The following is a 24,182-nucleotide window of genomic DNA, read 5'->3' on the forward strand; positions in this document are numbered from 1 at the left end:
GGATCCAGACATACGTATACCACAGCCTGAGGGCTAGGTTTATACCCTTATTCATAACGGTTTTAGGAACACATACTTCCTTGTAAACAATTTCAGATAACATGTTTGACTCATTTTTAAATAAGTAAAAGTTTGGGGGCTTATTCACCTTGTCTCTTTAGGATCGGCTTCACTCACCGTCTAAGGGTCTTTCCCTTTCTTTATCTCGCACCTATAGTATGAGTATAAATATTTGTTAGTCGGATACACGATCCGGCTAAGACCTTTAGTCTTATATCTCAATCCTCGATTGAACCTTTAGTTCAATTCTTATTTACTTGAAAACCTTTAGTTTAAAAGTAAATTATAAACCTTTAGTTTATATTAAAAACCCGACGTTTATTCTTCTCCAAGAAACGTAATCTTTTTCTTTTATTACTTAAGAATACTCTTTATTCATTAAGTAATATTTCATAACAAAGAATATTTACATATATACTTACACACATATATACGTATTCAACAATATTCATAATCACACTTTCATGTGTTTCTTTGTTATGTTTTCTTTTCTTTTCTTTTCTTTTCTTTTATCGAGGTATCGAGTATATCCTCGACTTAAGGCTTAAGCCTTTAATATAATATTCGAATTATATTGAATTCGTTATTACGCCTAACCTTAGTGGCGTATAGAAACTCTAGAGAATTGAGCAGCACTCCGACGCCGCTTTACTTTTCTCGATCAACTTTGATACGCCAACTTCAACACTCGTCGGCACGTCTTTCGGGACTCTTTGCCATAACAACGCCTTCTTGATGAATGAGGGTGGAGGGTGGCACAAATTTCGAGGAAACGATGTATACAAACAAAAGATCGGGGCACGCTTATCGAGGCAAATCGATTATACAAACTTGGAATTCTGGTGAGAGGCTAGAGAGAGAGTTGAGAGCTGTGTTTGGTGTGCAGAATGAGGTGCCCAAGGTCGCTATTTATAGACCTCAAATTGGATCCCATCGCGCTACGCGATAGGTCCCTGGGCAGGCCTATCGCGTACCGCGATATAGACCTGATGACGCAGAGGGTAGGGCTGCCACGTGTCGACACGTGGCTGTCACCACTCCACGTGGCGGCAGTGTTGCCTCGTGGTGACACGTGGCGGCACATGGTGCCACCGTGTGCCACGTGTCACACTGTGTCAGACTCCCCATCGCGATGGGAGTCTCTTCTGATGCGTCAGAAAAATCAGAATTTTTATTTTAAACCCTCAACTTTGGAACTTGGCAACTTTAGTCCTTAGACTTAGGAAAGTTGATACTTTGAACTCAAAATTTTTATGTTGTTACATGTACCAAGACACGACTTTTACTTATTCAAATAACAAATTAAGGTGAAGCAAGGCTAGGGACAACGAATCTCTTTATGATAAACAAATTTGTTTTGCAACTTCATTATTATGAGTAGTTTCTACAAAAGATCAGACTAATGGCGTATATAATATTTGAATTCTCGATGTGTATGTCACATAATTGGTTCTCATCCTTGACTACAAGTGCAATAGGAGCAGAGTTTGGGACATTTATGCAATTATGTGGTGCCCAACCGAGTAAGAGGCTGTCTGGTAGCCTCTTAATGGATGAACCCTTTTAATGGCTAAAAGATAGTCATAAGTCTAAATGGTTAATATGTAACAATTAAGATGTAGCCTCTTAGAGCATTCCTAACGGGTTCTCAATCTTTATCTTTAAAATTTAACAAAAAAACATAAATTCTTTAGTTTATACATCATTTTTTAATAACCTTTCTCAATCCATTATCCATTAACATCTCTATATTCTTTTATCTCTTTCTTTCATTTATAATCTTAACTCCTAACTATTTTGTCTTATTATCATTTTCAACAATAGCAGATCCAGAAATTTTTTTCAGGTGGTGCACTACTTTTATATGCTTCAATTTTATAGAGTCGGGGTATAAAAAATTCCGGGTCGGTTCGGGCAAAGTTCATTACATAATAAAAATACGATAAAATAATAAAAGAGCCATCGTCATTAGAAATTAAAAACACACATAATATAAATACAATAGTATTTACGAATTAAAAAAAATATTTATAGTTTTTCCCTACGAGTTTTCATCTCGTCGCATTACTTCTTCAACCGGAACTTGTTGGAGGGATTCCTTTTCAAAATTGAGTTAGTCAAAGAAAAGTTCCAAAAATTTGGCTGGTACCCGGAGTTGAACCTGTGACCTTCAAGTTACAAAACCAACAAATTAACAACTAGACCAATGCTTGTAATGTAAGTTTGGTGGTTCCTTACTAATTTATAATGTGGTTCCTTTAACATTTTATATATATAAATACACTATTATTTCGAAACTCGGGTGGTTCCTGGAAACCATCCATTTTGTATATAGATCCTCCCCTGTTTTTCAATATAAATTGATTTCTAATATATATTTATAGAATGATAGTTGGAAATGGAGTATTGTGGCAACACTTTAAATTTGAAGGCTTCCTATATCATTTCACTAAATTTGGAGATGTAGTTTAGAGCTAGGAAAAGGGTTGAAGTGATTATTTAAATATTTTTTTTTAAATTTAGAAATGAAGATGAGTATGAAGAACCCATTAGGATTGCTCTTAGCCCCTTAGAAATGGCCATCGAAATGGCTCCTAACCTGTTTACATGTCAGGAATCCTATTATAATTATATCAAACAATTCAAAAAATATAATGAATAATATAATTTAAAGTTGTTACAAAATTGAAATATATATATATATATATATAATACAGAATTGCTAGAGTTATATTTGAGTATTTTGAGATTTTAAACCGGTTTTAGGTATGTTTTAGATCTTGTTTTATGTAAAGAGAATCTTAACACGTAAATTTTGACAATTACAGTCATTAACAAGAATTTGTATTACATACGATAAAACCCGCAAAACGGTTAGATAATAGTGATTAGCTATTTAGCTAGGTGTAGAAAAAGCCGGACAGGATATAAGATGCCAAATTAAAATTAGCAAAAAAAGTATGGCCATGGACGTCCCTATGTCAACCACCGGTCAATTTGACAAAACTATCATCCTAGACCATTGGAAAAAAAGCTAATATCAAAATATCAACACATAAACTACAGGGGCTAAGTTTGAAAATTTCCAATAGTGAACGTCGGTTTCTGTAAATAAAAAATGATAAGCCTTTGACATTTTCAAAAATTAAAAAACGTGACATATTGTTCCAAAAACCATTTATAAGGTCACCAATTGTCTATGGTCTCCTTTGCATTACACACCACACCCTAATCTCTCTCTCATTGTCTCTTGTGTGTGTGAGAGAGAAGAATATGGGAAGAGCCCCTTGTTGCGCAAAGGTAGGCTTACATAGAGGAGCATGGTCCGATGAAGAAGATAAACTCCTAACTCGGTACATTCAAACCCACGGCGAAGGTCAATGGCGTTCCTTGCCTTCCAAAGCCGGTGCGTTTATCTTTTATGAATAATTAATATTTACGCTAAACATACTCCTCTCTTATTATTTTTCAGGGTCAGCTATTTGTCCCATGTGAATTTTTTTTTTTTAATATTACTATAGTGTAAAAATTCTCGACATTTTTCCTTAGTCCGCAACTAATTATATCTCAATCTTTATATTTTTTTTACATAAGGGTGCGTTTAGCCAACCCGTTTGTTAATAATAATATACACTAGATCCAGATGAATCCTATTAATATTTATTTTTGTTTTAACAAATCCAGGATTACTAAGATGCGGAAAGAGTTGCAGGCTAAGATGGATGAACTACCTCAGACCAGGCATTAAGAGAGGAAGCTTCACCGCGGAAGAGGATGACATCATCATCCGCCTCCATACACTCCACGGCAACCGGTGGTCATTCATAGCCACCGAACTGCCAGGTCGAACCGACAATGAGATTAAAAACCACTGGAACTCGCATCTTAAACCGAAGGCGAAAGACAGTGGCAACGAGAACCCTACAGAGGGTTCTAAAAACCCTAATAAGAAGAAAAGAAAGAAGAAAACTGATCATCAAAAGTCAACGCTAATGGTTCATCAACCACCTTCAACTTGTACATCACAATCGTTGACTTTGAGAAAGAATGATAGCTTTGATAATGGAGTGATGAGTGGTGCATCATCTTGTTGCACTATTGACCAAACAGAAGCTGATAATATGTTGGCTGACTTCTATTGGCCAGACTGGTCATCATTGTTTGAGATTGGATACACAGGAAGCATGGACGGTCAAGATTTGCCATTTGATGACATGGATATACTCAAGTCCAGTGATGATGACAGCCAGATGTTAGAGAAGTTGTATTCTGAGTACCTGAACTTGCTTGAAGATGGAGAACTGGAGAAGCAGTGTAATTAATTAATTAATTAATTATCATGTAATATAGTTTTACTAATAATTATTGATTATTAATTAATTTCTGTATGGTGGAATTTGAATACTGAAAAATGAAAAGTCTAGCTAATGAGACTATAATAGTGTCACTTGTGTATTAATTATTGGAAATAAAATGACAACCAGTTGTTCAGATTTGGTACATGTTACATATGACCACAAGATCCCTAGCTATTTACACGTGATGATTTGCATACCAAAATTAGAACACACTACTGTTTGGTTTGGGGTGAACGGAAATTAGAATTTATACTTTCATTGTATATACTAAAAATAAAATAAGAAAATAGCTATTCTCTAGGCGTTTGATATTATCTAGCTATTTTGAGAAAATTATATTCGTAATCATTATAATCATTATACCGGGCTTTTCAAGCTTGGGTGGGACACATATATGTATAGGTTATAATTTTATATAAAATTGCTAGTTGAAATTCATGTTTCTTAGGCTGAGGGGTGTGGAGCGCTAGGAAGGGCGCAAGAGGCCGGACGCTCGCGTCCCGGGGCGCGAGCACCACACCACCGAGGCGCGATAGGGGCGCGAGAGAGGCGCGAGAGCGGAAAACGAGGCAGGCGCCAGGGTGCTAGCGGCTGAGAATGGCGCAAGAGTTTTCTTGGAAAGCGTGAATAGCCGTTGGGGGGTGTTTTATTTAAAAAAAAAAATGTTTTTTTTTCCTATATATAATAACAAACCCATATCAAACCCATTTCAACACCCATATCAAACCTATTTCCAACTCGATTTTGTTTCTCTGTATTAAACATATATCAAACCCAAACCAATATCACATACCACACCCAAAACCCGAAATCACCCCATCTTCCAAACCTTTTTTTAAAAACATGGCTGGAAATTGGTACCCAAACCTAGAATCAGATTACAGTTACGACGATTTATGGTCGGCACCGGACCAACCGATGTTTTATTCGGGGTCGCAACAACCATCCGGCTTTCAACCATCCAACATACAACCGTCTCCTAACTTTGTAGTTCCGGAGACACAAGAACCAGAACCAGAAGGTGAAGCTGCGGGACAAAGAAGACGCGTCCACCGGAAAAAACAAGTTGCAACGGACGGGTCGGGTTCGGCTTCGACCGGAAGGGCGAAACGGAAAATCACTCCGTGGTCATCGGATGAGAAGGAAGCCCTGTGTCGGGCTTGGATAGTCACTTCTGAGGATCGGCGTTGCGGTAATTGTTTTAACATTTTTAAAAATGATTTTTAATAAAAAAGTTAAATAAAAAAGTTAAATGACTTACAAATTTATTTATGCATTTTGCAGCGGACTACCAAAAGAGCAAGGTCTTTTGGACAAAGGTTAGGGAGACGTTCTATTCGCTCGTTGGGAGTACAGAGCGGACCGCCGATATGATTTCGGGTCGGTGGACCGAAATCAGAAAATTTGTCGGCTTGTTTACTAATCTGTTCAACAGGAACGCCGGTCGTATGAGACCAAGTGGCAGTGACGATTTGGCGGTTTATAATTTCACTGTCGAAGAGTGGAGGCAGGAGTGCCTGCGGAGGTATGGGACGGTGAAGACGTGGGACGATGTAAAGGTGTGGGAGAGGTTGAGAAGGTGTTCTAAGTGGGTTGAGCTGGTGGCGCCGGACGTTGATGCGGAAGTAGGGCCGAAACGGACTAAAACTAGTTCGTCTGGAGCGTACAGCACTTCCGCCGGGTCGGATTGCCGGGTTGGATTCGACCTAAACGTTGCGGGGGAGGAAACGTCTTCACCGCCGAGGAGGCGGCCATTGGGAAGGGACGCCAGGGGCAAAAAACCGGCTGAGGGGGAAGCCGTAAACATCAACGATCTTGTTGAATCCCTCAATAAATTCAACAAAACCATGGAGGTGGTCTCTAATGACAAAAAGGAAAAAAAAAGAATGAGAGATTTGGACTTCCTTGCAAGAGACTTCAGCCACCTAAATCCGGTCGACCAAATGCTGATGGAAAAACAAAAGGAACGTATCCGGAAGAGGTTGATCGAAGAAGACCAAGCCGAAGAATAAGAATAATGTTTTTTTTTAGTACTTTAATTTTTTTTTTTAGATATTAATGTGTTTTTTTAATTAATGTGTGTTTTTTTAAATAATTTATGAGTTTTTTTAATAATACGTTTTTTTAATACATTTATAAAAAAATAAAAAAATAAACCGCTCGCGCCCCCTCTCGCGCCCCTCCACACCATGGCCCGGGGCGCTATCACCACTACCAACACCCATCTTATCAAGTTTCTCTCTCTGCCACACGTCACAATATTATTGGCTGGCGCCCCCACTCACGCCCCCTCTCGCGCCCCCCACACCCCTCAGCCTTATATAAGAAAAATACAAGTATAAGTTTATGTTTTTGTGTATCTAATGTATATTTTTATTGATATTTAATTAATATATACATGTATAGAATATATGTATTTTCTGAGTGATGTATATATAATGGTTGATGTTAAATTACATGTGTAGGCCGCATGTTTTTTTGTAGGTTATATGTTTTTTTATTTTGAAAACAAGTGAATATTAAATGTTTTTCGTATGTTGTATATTTTTTATTAAAATTTGTAGAACCCTTGATCATGATTCCAAGCTTGTTTTATATAGAAATGGCAGAGACAAACTGTTACGAGCCAAGCAAACAATCACAAACAATAGATAGGAAATCTAAAGTTATGATTCTATTAAAGACTACCACACACAAAAAATGATTACATAATTTTCATCCATCCCGAGTGAGCTACCTTGAGGTGGTGGCTCGTACATAAACCAACCACAACAAATGAAGGTTTAGTTCTTTATTGTTAGTCATTTGAGCCATTTTCTTCAAGCAAACCACATACTGATGAAGAACCCTCACATTCGCAGTTCATGTGAAGTTCGCAGGAATCCAATTTAATTTTCGCATTTTACATTGTTGAAGTTTCTCGATGCAAAACTTCATATCCTCTACGAAACTTCAAAACTTCAAAATTTTTAACAACTTAATCTTTAAATATAAGTCAATCAACCAGGAATATCCAATTGATAATATCATTCTCAAATCTCAGAGCCGGCCAACAATATAAAATTTAAACATATATTTTTTTTATCTATTCATCACAAGGTAACTACGTGTTAGTTTATGTAGGTGATCTCAATGTCGAAGGCGCGGTAAAAAATAATTTTAAGTTAGTGTTCTTATTCACCTTAATGTCACAGACCAAATATTTGAAAATCAATATGCTTGAATTGTGTTGAAACGCTTGGGCTTGTTGCTTATATCGTACTTCATCGGGATCAGCGGGGAAAAAGCGTACATGCCTAGTCGAACGCATCGTTGGTTGCGAGTTGTTGCCACTCACCTGATGGGTCCAAGGCAGGACGAAACCATCATACTCTGATCATGAGCAGGCCGATTGCCTGCCTTCGGGCAGCACACGGAGTCCAGGAGGATAACTCTGTGACAAATGGTATCAGAGCAGGTCGAACCTCGGATGCGTTGGAACGGGTACACTCAACCAAAAAGAGCTTAAAATGTCGAGAATGAGTTACGCAATGGTGGTGGGAGAAGATCAAATGTTCTTTGTACGACGCGAGTATGGGATCGTGAGCGTTACCCTAGTACAGTGTCAGTGAAGTCCACCGTGTTCATGTTAAAAGTTTTACGGTACAGTAGAGCCGTAACCTGTTTTGAAGTCTGCTATCTTGGCGAACGTCGGCGTCACATATCTGACGACATAATTGACCTACACGGCTAACTCGCATTTTGGCTGAACTACCGGATGCCCCATTTATTAGAGTTAATCATTCTAAAAAACGCATTGCTTCGGCTAGTGAGTCGGTATGGGACGAAGAGCTTGCCCTTTAGACATGCATGGCATAGGGGAAGACCAACGTCTAAGTCTTGCACGTCGGTATGGGCGATATGTAAATGCACAAGGACGTGCATGGCTATGGTGGTGGGAGAGTGTCAGGGACAAAATATTTGAAGATCGAGATGCTTGAATTGTGTTGAAACACTTGGGTTTGTTGGCTCGTTCCGGACTTCATCGAGCACGGCCTCAACGGGGAAGAAAGCGTACATGCCTAGTCGTCCTTGCACGACGAACGCATCGCTAGTTGCGAGCTGTTGCCACTCACCTAATGAGTCCAGGGCGTGACGAAACCAGCAGACCCTGATCATGAACAGATTGATTGGTTGGCTTTCGAACGCCACACGGAATCTGGGAGGATAACTCTATGACATTAAGCTAATTATGGCAAATAAAGTGTTGAACCACGAAGAGTAGGTGGCTAATGTTCAGTGTAACCAATTTTAAACATTATGAATTGAAGAATATATGAAGTAGCAGTTTGAATGTTGAACATGTTAGCAAAGTTGATTAGGAATATTAAACGAGAAATTAAGCAAATTGTAAAAAAATTATAGAAAACAAATTACATCCGTGTTCATAAATATACGAAACTCGATTAACCCACACAGATGACTTGATTTCGGTTGAACACAATTGATATTTCAGATTTACCAACATCTATTCCTAATCATAGGTGTCAACAATCGTCTATCATATGTAACTGGTGCAAGAAATTACCTTCACTCTATGAATTACAAACAATTGTGCATTTCATAAACTAGAAAATGTTAACAAATCGTAGCCTGAATCAATCTTTATAGCAATCCGTATTTTACAAATCTTTGTCTGAATCAGTCTTAAAGTTAAATTTGATTTTTAATTATATTATATGGATAAAGATATACTATGAGATGGGAATGCTCTTATACTTGTTACATCATTTATTCAGTGAGAATTATTATATGAAACATTTAAGGGTTTTGGTGTTGCAAGGACTCTATAGGGCTATTTGTTGGCACCTTATTGGCGGAAGGTTGTTTTATGTTTTTAGTTTTAGTTTTAGTTTTAGTTTTAGTTTTAGTATGTAACGTACATAACGAAATTTATCGAATGCCAAAATTGTTTTTGTTTTAGTCCCGGTATCGTAACGAACGTGATGAAACCGACCGAATTCACGCAGACTCGTCGCGTTTTATTTTAGTTCTAGTACCGTAACGAACGTCACCGAATGCCGATATTTTTTTTGTTTTAGTTCTGACACCATAAAAAACGTGATGCAAATGACCAAATTTGCCTAGACTCAGCGCCTCAATGCCCAGGATAGACAATGATCGGGTTACCAACGTCCTCGTCATCGTCCTCCTCCTCGTCTTCGTCCTAGTACTCGTCTTCGTCCTCCTCCTCAATGGGACGATTATCCCACACGTGTTGAACTAAATCCGACTAGAGTTGGTTATGTATATCACTTGATGTGAGTTGGTGAATGTTATACGTTCGTTGTTCTTGGGTTGGTTCAGGGAACTGTTCTGGAACGCTTCCTGGTATATAGTGTTGACATATTGCTTTTCCCTCGTCTTCTAAAATCATATTATGCAATATGATACACGTATACATGGCATCACTCATTTTTTCCAACGTCCATACACGACAAACATAATGCCAACGTTTTTTTAGAACCCCGAAACACCTCTCGATATCTTTTCTCGCGGACTCTTGCTTCTTCTTAAAATAATCTCTTTTTTCTTCGATAGGGTCTTGAAACGTCTTGACGATGATCGAGTACTCTGGATATATCCTATCTCCCAAATAGTATCTGTGACGATAGAATGTATCATTGGCATAAAACGGTAAGACCTGTATGCTACGGATAATGTAATACTCTAACACGGGTGACGCGTTGAGAACGTTTATGTCGTTGTTGGACCCGACTGAGCCGAAGTAGGCTGACCAAATCCAGAGGTCGTGTGAACAAATGGCTTGAAGACTAACCGTTGTCACTCCATGGTCACCACGAGTGTATTGACCTCGCCATGCGGTTGGACAGTTGGCCCATTCCCAATGCATGCAATCTATACTCCCAATCATGCCTGGAAAAGAATGTTTGCTTTCGTGTCCATCATATATGCGAGTCAGGTCGTTTGAAGTAGGAATCATCAGATAACGACGAGAGTATAATTGTATTATCCATATACAAACAAATTATTAAACAATATTTATATTAAAAACAATAGTTAATACAAACAATTTAAATATTACCGATGCAAAAATTCTCCAACGCATTTTTCGATGTTTTCTCAGCCATCTTTAAATACTCGTCATTGATATCGGTCGTGTTGCCGTATGCAAGGATGCGTAGAGCCTAAGTACACTTTTGGATGGCGGAGAATCCTAAATATCCTCTTGCGTCGGGTTTCTGTTGAAAATACTCATACTCCCGCTCCATATCTCCAACGATGCGCAAAAATAAACGCTTGGACATTCGAAAACGACGTCGAAACATAGCGTCGTTAAATGTAGGTGTGTCGTCGAAGTAGTCCTTCATTAAACAAGCGTTCGCTTGCCTACGATCCTGAAGGATATATGACCGTCTACGTGGTGCCGTAGATGGAGCAGAGTCGGACACCATGTTATTGGTGACAGCCCGAACCGCGTTCGTGACCTCTTAATACTCTTCCGCCACTTGTCAATGAATCTGATGAATTCTTCGACTCTCGTTGATTAATTGATCCCAAATCTCGGCAGAGTTCGTGGAATCCGGGGAACTCATTGAGTTTGAAGAAGTATGAAAAATAATAAAAATGATTGGTATTTTTATGTTTGGGTTTGTGTATGATAGGGTGAAAATGGTTTAATTGGTTTGATATTTATATTAAGTTTTTAAATTAAATTTTTTTTATATTTAGCCGTTATCCCCCAACGGTAACATTATTATTAAATTATTATCTTTCATTCTCGCCGGCGACAAACTAACCCCGCCTCCGCCCCTTTTCGCCCAAATATCGCCGGGGGGGGGGCGGTGTTCTCGCCCCTTTTCGCCCAATCTGACGCCCCATTACACTTGGCCTTAGAGAGTATAAATTTGCTATCTTTCAAAACAATATGCTAACACATCTGATAGCGAGCTCCTACAAAGTTTGTGACACTAACCACTTGATTTTATCTATATATATAATATATTTTATAATACGCGGGAGAAATACGTTCATATGTTAACAACAATAGCAATCACTCGTTAGGCTACTCTAGGGTATACCTTAACGTTTACGGTATTAAAGCTGATTTGGTAAAGATCTTCGAGGGGGACATCACTCCTTTTATGGGTTAAGGGACATCAAAGCAAGATCGATTAGAGTGTTAAGGAATTTAAAATCCTCTACACTCACACACATTAATTTAGATATTGTTCCATCAGAGCATCACCCTCAGTCACTATTCAGGCGGAGATCACCGACAAATTATCGCTAGTGATGATTTTCACCAACGGGATTACGACAAAAAAAAATAAATAAATAAAAACTCTTTTAATGAAAGTCCAGTTTTACAGTAATGCAATAATATGATAATTAGAAGTTTGGAAATTTTAATTTTAGTCATTTCAAGGTAATATAAGTTTTTTAGTGAAATTATTGTGCACCATTATGGTGAAATAAAACCCGTATAGTTCGGCTCTAACATATTTTAAATGTAATAAATTCGGGTTTTAATTTAACCATGTGTAATTTTCGCCTTTTTTTTCTTTGAAAACTTAGTTATATATTTCAGAAAATTTAGTTTGTGATTGATATGTCGTTTTGCTTGAAATCATTGTGGGTCGTTGAACTGGTAAACGAAATTATGGCACCGATAGTTACGTTTTGGTATGTAAACATCACGATTTAAGATTTTTGTCATGAAGCTATGACTAGAGGTTAACTGGTTAAGCTACTATATATCTATTTGCAACACATTCATTGAATTCTAGATAGTATTTGCCATAAATATGGTTGAAATTAAGCTTTGTATAATTTAATTAAAAGTATTTTATATCCATTTGTCTCACGTTAAGGGTTTATGGGAGTTATAGATGAATCATATCAATTCTGAATTCTTTGAATCTTTAATATGATAATTCTATAGCTCAATTAGCTTTCACGTTTTTATTTAAAGTAATTAGATTAATATAATAACTTTTTATTATAATATGATGTTCAATTTATATAAAATTGGTTTATTGGATTTTATTAATCCTTATTAATTGATATTGTCCGATAATAATCCATATTCATTTTATCGTCACTGACGGTCTCAAATTTAAAAAACTTGGCCCCTAATGGCCCCCCGTTAAAAAGAACATAACGGCGTTATACTTTTTACCGAATTTCATACTAATGTTTTAGGGTTTTTTATCGGAAAGAGAATACAAGTAGATTGATGTAAAATTTAGCTCGAAACGGTGATTCAAACGACTTTATTTTTGTTAATTGGAAGTTCAAACACTCGAATTGAAGCATTGTTTCGTCGTTCTGGAGCACCATTTCGAACTAAGTTTTATCAGGCTCGGCTCCGAGAAAGCAAAAAAAGTTTTAGGCCGAAGGCGATTTTTTTTTGCCTTAATTTAAAAGGCGTATTTATTGCTTTAAACAATTAGATTTTTATATTGGTGTACCTGGTTATAATTTGGGTTGTGTAAAAAATATATTGTATAAAAAGAGGATTAAAAATGTCTCAAATAAGACTAGAACCCACAACCTTTTGGTTGAGAGTAATACCCCTTTACCATTAAACCAAGCTAGTGGTCATATAGTTGAGTTTAAACATAAAATATACATAATTTTTTAATAAAAATAAATATAGTTTTTTTTAAAAAAAAATTCGGGCCTAACGGGGTATCGGGCCTGTGGCCGTCGGCCATCCCGCTACCCCTATGGGCCGGCCCTGAGTTTTACATCAATCGAATCGTATCCTCATTCCGATCAAAAACTCCAAAACATTAGTTTGAAATTCGGAAAAAAAAAAGTATAACGTTGTTAAGTCCTTTTTAACGAGAGACCATTGAGACCAACTTTTTTATGTATAGAACCGCATGTGGTATTAAAATGAATATAGATCATTACCGGCCAATACTAATCAATAAGAATTATTAAAATTCAATAAACCTACAAATTTACATACGTCGTTATTATATAACTTCATTTATTTTCAGTTTTTTCAAACTTCTGGAAAGATGGTTAAAGAAATTCCGGTAACCACAACCCCAGTTACTGGGGGGAATACCGGCTACACAGTTTTTACAAACACTACCCCCGGTTACCCAAGCCGGGGCAAGTGAAGTAAATTTTACGAACACTTCCCCAGTTACCCAAGCTGGGGCAAGTGCAGTAAATAATCGCTCACTAGGATTCACCAATACCCAGTTAGAGAAACGAACAAGACTCCCCCGCCAAACACTCGATGAAGTTAAGGCATGGGCGGAGGCACGTCAGAAGGAATTCCAAGCTGAGTTGGACGAACGCTTGCGTTCCGTCCAACAGGCTGACGAATTCGAAGAATACTTGGACGATGACTCGGAGGAATCCGACACCGACGCGAACCCTCGCCATAGGGCAAAAGGGAAGCGTAAGGAAACGGACTCCCAACCGAGAAGGCGTTTTGGAGAAGCCTTCAAACCAAAAAACACAGGTGGAAGCCCACGTGACTTCTCCAAAACATTTAGACCAACTGTTGCAAATGCGGGAACGTCCAAATTTGCAAGGGACATTGCGGAAGCAATTGCCCCAAAAAGTGCCAAAAAAATGTCCAACATAGGCACATATGATGGTATATCTGACCCAGACGATCATTTGAACAGATTCATAGCGGGGGCAACTGTCAGCAATTGGACGGAACCTACGTGGTGTTACATGTTCCAAATGACGCTTGTTGGGCCAGCTAGAGCGTGGTTCGATCGTCTACCGGTCAACCACATCTACGACTGGGCAGACTTCCAACAGAAGTTTAGCCAACACTTCAGCCAACAACGAAAGTATACCGAGGAGCAATGGACAATCCTCAAATGCATTAGAGAGGAAGATGAATCTTTGCTAGACTTCATCACTCGCTTCAACTCAAAGAAGCTAAGTCTGGGTAATATCAGCGAAGATCTTGTTCGCGCTGCCTTCATCCAGGGCGCGAACGACCCAGAGCTCATCCGCACCTTAACGGGTAAAGATGGCATGCCATCCACATGGGATGCCATCATGACAGCAGCTAAACGCTTTGCGGAAACGGAGAAGCAACTGGGTAGAGATCTCCCACAGAGCACAAACCTCTACACCCAGAAAACAAGAGAAGACAACGTCCTTACCGCCCGATTAAACAAAAAGCGGAAGCTAGGCATTTGGCAGTCAAGGGTAAACTTTGACACCTCATCCGGCTTGCAACATCGGTTAGGCGGAAGGGATAACGTACGGTCGAACCAGAACTCCAGATGGACGCCACTCACCAAAAGCGTCACCGAGATATTCGCCACTGAGGAGCTCCCATGGCCAAAGGCTCCAATAATCCGACATCGTCCCAATGCTGATCGGAGCAAATACTGTGACTTTCACAGGACAAAAGGCCACAACACTGAAGAATGCACAGACGTAAAAGACATGGTCGAAGCATTTGTCAGAGATGGGACGCTCGCGCACCTCGTGGCGCAATGAACGCTGAGCAGGCTGATCCGTGTAGAACCCCAGCTGGGGAAAACACGAATAAAATTTCCAGCTTCAATGTGGAGACTACATGCTGCGTAAAGAACGAGATCCCGAACCAGGTGCATATCGGCTCGATGGCACTCCCATCCCAACAACATGGAAGGGAGCTCAATTACACAGTTTGCATGTAGATCAATTCCAAATTTGTAAAGAAAAGGCCCAGAGCCACTTCTAATGGAAATGATTCTCCTTAGAACATCGACGCTGATGATTTTACATTTATACTTTATGAACTTTCAACACGGATATGCCGGTTTTCGCCGCATAATTACGTGAAAAGTCGTTGCGTGGGGAAGGCGGCAAAACCCGCATAAACCCAAAAAACGGCAAACCTTCACGCAGGTCAGTTGAAGGGGAAAAGTTCGGTCATCCCACTAAATGAAAGTGCCGGTCTATCCGCATGAATCATGATAGAGGAAACTGAACACTAACCTATTAACAACCGCGCGTCGAACGGTTAATTTATTCAACACGGATATGCCGGTTTTCACCGCATAATTACGTGGAAAGTCGTTGCGTGGGGAAGGCGGCAAAACCCGCATAAACCCAAAAAACGGCAAACCTTCACGCAGGTCAGTCATAGATAAACTTTGGTCAACTAAATGAAAGTGCCGGTCCTAACCGCACAAATCATTAGAGGAAACCGAACCTATTGACAACCGCTCGTCGAACGGTTCAAAACAGAGAATTTCTAACAAAATAATGAGGAAAACCTACACGCAGGTCAGATGTAGGTAAAGTTTAGCCATCCTACTAAGTGCAAGTGACGGTCCTACCCGCACAATCACGAAAGAGGAAGCAAAACTTCAACCTATTATCTACCACGTTCAAAGGTTAACTTAACCTAAACACTTAGAAATTTCAAAAAAGATGAGGAAAACCTCCACGCAGGTCAGATGTAGGTAAAGTTTAGCCATCCTACTAAGTGCAAGTGACGGTCCTACCCGCACAATCACGAAAGAGGAAGCAAAACTTCAACCTATTATCTACCACGTTCAAAGGTTAACTTATTCTAAACAGTTGGAAAATTGCTAATTTAAACTAAAGTATGCAAGTCATATAACGTTTATAAAGCAAGGAATCCAGTGAAAATAGCGGTCTTACCCGCACAAAGATTTATATTTCATAATATTCATTACAAGAATGGCCGGGTAACTACCCGCCTACAAGAATATAAATCTATACAAGCTAAATCTATCCTAGCAGTGGGAAGGGATCTTCAGGATCAAGCTTCAGGGCCACTTCCACTTGGACCAGCACCATCAGTAGAACGTGGCGGTTCAAGGAAAGCTTTAAGGATAGCTAACCCATCATCAGCAGCAGCAACTTGATTCACCTTCTCCACCACCGGATGCGGGAAGGCGGCGTACTGATTCACTGCTTGGTCGTAAACAGCTTCAGTATCAACATTATACAAAGGGAAGTTGGAAGGCGGGATGCCTTTCTCAACGAACCCTAGACCAAGCAGGAAGCCGGCCTTTTCCCCATCCTCATGAGAAGCGTTGAGGGCTGCGCTCATAGCATCATCATAAGACGTCTCTGAGAAGACCCGATGCACAACCTACAAGAAAATATACAAGTGTCAAAACCTTTTCTATTTACAAAGAAAAGCGTAAAGAAATGAAAAGCATACCTGAGACAACGCTTCTCGAAGAAGCCATTCCTTGGCAACCAGAGCTTCTTGGAGGGCAGCTTGAGCTTCGTTATGGGCACGTTCGGCTTCACTCTTGTTGAGGTTGGCAAACAACACTTCTTTAGCCGCAGCCTCTTCGACGCCCTTTAGCTTCCGCTCAGTGTGGTCAAGCACCCCCCTCTGGTCCAAGATCTCTTGGAGCTTTTTGGCGTCTTCCATCGCCAAGGCATCATGAGCCTGCTGGAGAGCCTCTAATTTGGCTTTAAGCTCTTCATTCTCCACGCGTAGAGGCTCAGCAACAGCTTCAGCCTTGGTGGCCCTCTCGGTTGCGTTCCTTGCAGTTTCCTTAGCCAGCCGAAGCTGTTCATTAACAGCTTGGGCAGCCTTGGAACGGGCCTCGAGCCGGGCCTGAACTTCAACCTCGAGGGCCTTGAAGGCCTTCTCCTTTTCCGCAGCCACTGCGGTAAGCCTTTGGTTCTCCTCCCGGACAGCCCGCGCCTGAGCTACTTCTTTAATGCGAGCTGCTTTTAACTTGTCGTTTTCACGACAAAGCAGCTCGACGCGCGGCTGCATCCGGGCCAGGAGAACCCGAAGCTCATTGGTTAGCCTACCCTCCTGGTAGCTAGCCATGGCTTCCCCCAACGCACCACTGGGAGCAGCGTGACGAGCCCACTCCACGCACTCCACAGGGGTGCGAAGGGTTGTTCCTCGGCGGATGTTCCATCGTGGAACATACACTTCATTGGAATCCGACACTGCAAAAAACAAAAAGCAGTTAGGAAAAGATGATAAAAAAATATATAAAATAGGCCAAAGAACCCTACGCACCTGTAGGGTCAACAACAGGCCGATAGCCGCCAAACCCATCACCTGAACCCAAGGGAAATCCATCCAAGAGGTCAGGCAGATGGGAAGGAGGCAGAGGTTGGCGAGAAGCCCCATGCATACCTGAAGGATCGGCCGTCGTTGCCGATGACGGAGGCATGGTAGAAGCCGCCGCGGTCGCCGCCGCGGAATCCGCAGCAAAAGTAACCGCCGGCTCAGTGAAAGATGCGGTAAAAATGGCACTCACAGCCGGCGGTGACGTCATCACAGCTGGAACAGTCGGCTCAACGGAGTGAGCAACTGAACCAGTGGAAGCAGACGCAGGCGCAGCCGCCTGGGTCGTCGCCTCAGGTAGGCTGACCAAGCCTACCGTCATGGGCGGAGGGGTACTCCTCTGCGCTCCACCCTGGAATGCGTCAACATCCACGCCTGCACAAAGAAGATAAGTGTTAATGATATTAAGCTATGAAGTTAAAGATAAAGGAAGTTTGTACTTACGGGTTTTCTTGAGCCTAAATGTACGGACAGGCGGGGATGAACCCGATGGAGCCGGCCTCTTTGCGCCGCTCACCGTCGTCATCCGGGGCTCTCCGGAGGTGACAGTCGCAGCCTGTCACCTCGATGGCACTCCCATCCCAACATGGAAGGGAGCTCATTTACACAGTTTGCATGTAAATCAATTCCAAATTTGTAAAGAAAAGGCCAAGAGCCACTTCTAATGGAAATGATTCTCCTTAAAACATCGACGCTGATGATTTTACATTTATACTTTTATGAACTATCAACACTAATATGCCGGTTTTCACCGCATAATTACGTGGAAAGTCGTTGCATGGGGAAGGCGGCAAAACCCGCATAAACCCAAAAAACGACAAACCTTCACGCAGGTCAGTTGAAGGGGAAAAGTTCAGCCATCCCAATAAATGAAAGTGCCGGTCTATCCGCATGAATCATGATAAAAGAAAACAGAACACTAACCTATTAACATCCGCGCGTCGAACGGTTAATTTATTCAACACTAATATGCCGGTTTTCACCGCATAATTACGTGGAAAGTCGTTGCATGGGGAAGGCGGCAAAACCCGCATAAACCCAAAAAACGACAAACCTTCACGCAGGTCAGTTGAAGGGGAAAAGTTCAGTTATCCCATTAAATGAAAGTGCCGGTCTATCCGCATGACTCATGAAAAAGGGAACTGAACACTAACCTATTGACAACCGCGCGTCGAACGGTTCAAAACAGAGAATTTCTAACAAAATGATGAGGAAAACCTACACGTAGGTCAGATGTAGGTAAAGTTTAGCCATCCTACTAAGTGCAAGTGACGGTCCTACCCGCACAATCACGAAAGAGGAAGCAAAACTTCAACCTATTATCTACCACGTTCAAAGGTTAACTTATCCTAAACACTTAGAAATTTCAAAAAAGATGAGGAAAACCTCCACGCAGGTCAGATGTAGGTAAAGTTTAGCCATCCTACTAAGTGCAAGTGACGGTCCTACCCGCACAATCACGAAAGAGGAAGCAAAACTTCAACCTATTATCTACCACGTTCAAAGGTTAACTTATTCTAAACAGTTGGAAAATTGCTAATTTAAACTAAAGTATGCAAGTCATATAACGTTTATAAAGCAAGGAATCCAGTGAAAATAGCGGTCTTACCCGCACAAAGATTTATATTTCATAATATTCATTACAAGAATGGCCGGGTAACTACCCGCCTACAAGAATATAAATCTATACAAGCTAAATCTATCCTAGCAGTGGGAAGGGATCTTCAGGATCAAGCTTCAGGGCCACTTCCACTTGGACCAGCACCATCAGTAGAACGTGGCGGTTCAAGGAAAGCTTTAAGGATAGCTAACCCATCATCAGCAGCAGCAACTTGATTCACCTTCTCCACCACCGGATGCGGGAAGGCGGCGTACTGATTCACTGCTTGGTCGTAAACAGCTTCAGTATCAACATTATACAAAGGGAAGTTGGAAGGCGGGATGCCTTTCTCAACGAACCCTAGACCAAGCAGGAAGCCGGCCTTTTCCCCATCCTCATGAGAAGCGTTGAGGGCTGCGCTCATAGCATCATCATAAGACGTCTCTGAGAAGACCCGATGCACAACCTACAAGAAAATATACAAGTGTCAAAACCTTTTCTATTTACAAAGAAAAGCGTAAAGAAATGAAAAGCATACCTGAGACAACGCTTCTCGAAGAAGCCATTCCTTGGCAACCAGAGCTTCTTGGAGGGCAGCTTGAGCTTCGTTACGGGCACGTTCGGCTTCACTCTTGTTGAGGTTGGCAAGCAACACTTCTTTAGCCGCAGCCTCTTCGACGCCCTTTAGCTTCCGCTCAGTGTGGTCAAGCACCCCCCTCTGGTCCAAGATCTCTTGGAGCTTTTTGGCGTCTTCCATCGCCAAGGCATCATGAGCCTGCTGGAGAGCCTCTAATTTGGCTTTAAGCTCTTCATTCTCCACGCGTAGAGGCTCAGCAACAGCTTCAGCCTTGGTGGCCCTCTCGGTTGCGTTCCTTGCAGTTTCCTTAGCCAGCCGAAGCTGTTCATTAACAGCTTGGGCAGCCTTGGAACGGGCCTCGAGCCGGGCCTGAACTTCAACCTCGAGGGCCTTGAAGGCCTTCTCCTTTTCCGCAGCCACTGCGGTAAGCCTTTGGTTCTCCTCCCGGACAGCCCGCGCCTGAGCTACTTCTTTAATGCGAGCTGCTTTTAACTTGTCGTTTTCACGACAAAGCAGCTCGACGCGCGGCTGCATCCGGGCCAGGAGAACCCGAAGCTCATTGGTTAGCCTACCCTCCTGGTAGCTAGCCATGGCTTCCCCCAACGCACCACTGGGAGCAGCGTGACGAGCCCACTCCACGCACTCCGCAGGGGTGCGAAGGGTTGTTCCTCGGCGGATGTTCCATCGTGGAACATACACTTCATTGGAATCCGACACTGCAAAAAACAAAAAGCAGTTAGGAAAAGATGATAAAAAAATATATAAAATAGGCCAAAGAACCCTACGCACCTGTAGGGTCAACAACAGGCCGATAGCCGCCAAACCCATCACCTGAACCCAAGGGAAATCCATCCAAGAGGTCAGGCAGATGGGAAGGAGGCAGAGGTTGGCGAGAAGCCCCATGCATACCTGAAGGATCGGCCGTCGTTGCCGATGACGGAGGCATGGTAAAAGCCGCCGCGGTCGCCGCCGCGGAATCCGCAGCAAAAGTAACCGCCGGCTCAGTGAAAGATGCGGTAAAAATGGCACTCACAGCCGGCGGTGACGTCATCACAGCTGGAACAGTCGGCTCAACGGAGTGAGCAACTGAACCAGTGGAAGCAGACGCAGGCGCAGCCGCCTGGGTCGTCGCCTCAGGTAGGCTGACCAAGCCTACCGTCATGGGCGGAGGGGTACTCCTCTGCGCTCCACCCTGGAATGCGTCAACATCCACGCCTGCACAAAGAAGATAAGTGTTAATGATATTAAGCTATGAAGTTAAAGATAAAGGAAGTTTGTACTTACGGGTTTTCTTGAGCCTAAATGTACGGACAGGCGGGGATGAACCCGATGGAGCCGGCCTCTTTGCGCCGCTCACCGTCGTCATCCGGGGCTCTCCGGAGGTGACAGTCGCAGCCTGTCACCTCGATGGCACTCCCATCCCAACATGGAAGGGAGCTCATTTACACAGTTTGCATGTAAATCAATTCCAAATTTGTAAAGAAAAGGCCAAGAGCCACTTCTAATGGAAATGATTCTCCTTAAAACATCGACGCTGATGATTTTACATTTATACTTTTATGAACTATCAACACTAATATGCCGGTTTTCACCGCATAATTACGTGGAAAGTCGTTGCATGGGGAAGGCGGCAAAACCCGCATAAACCCAAAAAACGACAAACCTTCACGCAGGTCAGTTGAAGGGGAAAAGTTCAGTCATCCCAATAAATGAAAGTGCCGGTCTATCCGCATGAATCATGATAAAAGGAAACAGAACACTAACCTATTAACAACCGCGCGTCGAACGGTTAATTTATTCAACACTAATATGCCGGTTTTCACCGCATAATTACGTGGAAAGTCGTTGCATGGGGAAGGCGGCAAAACCCGCATAAACCCAAAAAACGACAAACCTTCACGCAGGTCAGTTGAAGGGGAAAAGTTCAGTTATCCCATTAAATGAAAGTGCCGGTCTATCCGCATGACTCATGAAAAAGGGAACTGAACACTAACCTATTGACAACCGCGCGTCGAACGGTTCAAAACAGAGAATTTCTAACAAAATGATGAGGAAAACCTACACGTAGGTCAGATGTAGGTAAAGTTTAGCCATCCTACTAAGTGCAAGTGACGGTCCTACCCGCACAATCACGAAAGAGGAAGCAAAACTTCAACCTATTATCTACCACGTTCAAAGGTTAACTTATCCTAAACACTTAGAAATTTCAAAAAAGATGAGGAAAACCTCCACGCAGGTCAGATGTAGGTAAAGTTTAGCCATCCTACTAAGTGCAAGTGACGGTCCTACCCGCACAATCACGAAAGAGGAAGCAAAACTTCAACCTATTATCTACCACGTTCAAAGGTTAACTTATTCTAAACAGTTGGAAAATTGCTAATTTAAACTAAAGTATGCAAGTCATATAACGTTTATAAAGCAAGGAATCCAGTGAAAATAGCGGTCTTACCCGCACAAAGATTTATATTTCATAATATTCATTACAAGAATGGCCGGGTAACTACCCGCCTACAAGAATATAAATCTATACAAGCTAAATCTATCCTAGCAGTGGGAAGGGATCTTCAGGATCAAGCTTCAGGGCCACTTCCACTTGGACCAGCACCATCAGTAGAACGTGGCGGTTCAAGGAAAGCTTTAAGGATAGCTAACCCATCATCAGCAGCAGCAACTTGATTCACCTTCTCCACCACCGGATGCGGGAAGGCGGCGTACTGATTCACTGCTTGGTCGTAAACAGCTTCAGTATCAACATTATACAAAGGGAAGTTGGAAGGCGGGATGCCTTTCTCAACGAACCCTAGACCAAGCAGGAAGCCGGCCTTTTCCCCATCCTCATGAGAAGCGTTGAGGGCTGCGCTCATAGCATCATCATAAGACGTCTCTGAGAAGACCCGATGCACAACCTACAAGAAAATATACAAGTGTCAAAACCTTTTCTATTTACAAAGAAAAGCGTAAAGAAATGAAAAGCATACCTGAGACAACGCTTCTCGAAGAAGCCATTCCTTGGCAACCAGAGCTTCTTGGAGGGCAGCTTGAGCTTCGTTACGGGCACGTTCGGCTTCACTCTTGTTGAGGTTGGCAAGCAACACTTCTTTAGCCGCAGCCTCTTCGACGCCCTTTAGCTTCCGCTCAGTGTGGTCAAGCACCCCCCTCTGGTCCAAGATCTCTTGGAGCTTTTTGGCGTCTTCCATCGCCAAGGCATCATGAGCCTGCTGGAGAGCCTCTAATTTGGCTTTAAGCTCTTCATTCTCCACGCGTAGAGGCTCAGCAACAGCTTCAGCCTTGGTGGCCCTCTCGGTTGCGTTCCTTGCAGTTTCCTTAGCCAGCCGAAGCTGTTCATTAACAGCTTGGGCAGCCTTGGAACGGGCCTCGAGCCGGGCCTGAACTTCAACCTCGAGGGCCTTGAAGGCCTTCTCCTTTTCCGCAGCCACTGCGGTAAGCCTTTGGTTCTCCTCCCGGACAGCCCGCGCCTGAGCTACTTCTTTAATGCGAGCTGCTTTTAACTTGTCGTTTTCACGACAAAGCAGCTCGACGCGCGGCTGCATCCGGGCCAGGAGAACCCGAAGCTCATTGGTTAGCCTACCCTCCTGGTAGCTAGCCATGGCTTCCCCCAACGCACCACTGGGAGCAGCGTGACGAGCCCACTCCACGCACTCCGCAGGGGTGCGAAGGGTTGTTCCTCGGCGGATGTTCCATCGTGGAACATACACTTCATTGGAATCCGACACTGCAAAAAACAAAAAGCAGTTAGGAAAAGATGATAAAAAAATATATAAAATAGGCCAAAGAACCCTCTGGTCCAAGATCTCTTGGAGCTTTTTGGCGTCTTCCATCGCCAAGGCATCATGAGCCTGCTGGAGAGCCTCTAATTTGGCTTTAAGCTCTTCATTCTCCACGCGTAGAGGCTCAGCAACAGCTTCAGCCTTGGTGGCCCTCTCGGTTGCGTTCCTTGCAGTTTCCTTAGCCAGCCGAAGCTGTTCATTAACAGCTTGGGCAGCCTTGGAACGGGCCTCGAGCCGGGCCTGAACTTCAACCTCGAGGGCCTTGAAGGCCTTCTCCTTTTCCGCAGCCACTGCGGTAAGCCTTTGGTTCTCCTCCCGGACAGCCCGCGCCTGAGCTACTTCTTTAATGCGAGCTGCTTTTAACTTGTCGTTTTCACGACAAAGCAGCTCGACGCGCGGCTGCATCCGGGCCAGGAGAACCCGAAGCTCATTGGTTAGCCTACCCTCCTGGTAGCTAGCCATGGCTTCCCCCAACGCACCACTGGGAGCAGCGTGACGAGCCCACTCCACGCACTCCGCAGGGGTGCGAAGGGTTGTTCCTCGGCGGATGTTCCATCGTGGAACATACACTTCATTGGAATCCGACACTGCAAAAAACAAAAAGCAGTTAGGAAAAGATGATAAAAAAATATATAAAATAGGCCAAAGAACCCTACGCACCTGTAGGGTCAACAACAGGCCGATAGCCGCCAAACCCATCACCTGAACCCAAGGGAAATCCATCCAAGAGGTCAGGCAGATG

The 24,182-nt window shown here is 42.4% G+C and overlaps 1 pseudogene across 1 annotated transcript; it reads left to right on the plus strand.

Annotated features, from left to right (window-relative positions):
• Nucleotides 1-3,298: 3,298 nt before the first annotated feature.
• Nucleotides 3,299-4,382, plus strand: LOC143598676 (transcription factor MYB8 pseudogene; annotated as a pseudogene). The gene is made up of 2 exons (XR_013147157.1): nucleotides 3,299-3,466; nucleotides 3,745-4,382. The product of XR_013147157.1 is annotated as a transcription factor MYB8 pseudogene (transcript).
• Nucleotides 4,383-24,182: the final 19,800 nt, after the last annotated feature.

The sequence above is a fragment of the Bidens hawaiensis genome, unplaced genomic scaffold (genome assembly GCF_021521415.1).
Source record: "Bidens hawaiensis isolate Kalapana, Puna unplaced genomic scaffold, B.hawaiensis_p1.1 tig00050697_1, whole genome shotgun sequence".
Lineage (NCBI taxonomy): Eukaryota > Viridiplantae > Streptophyta > Magnoliopsida > Asterales > Asteraceae > Bidens > Bidens hawaiensis.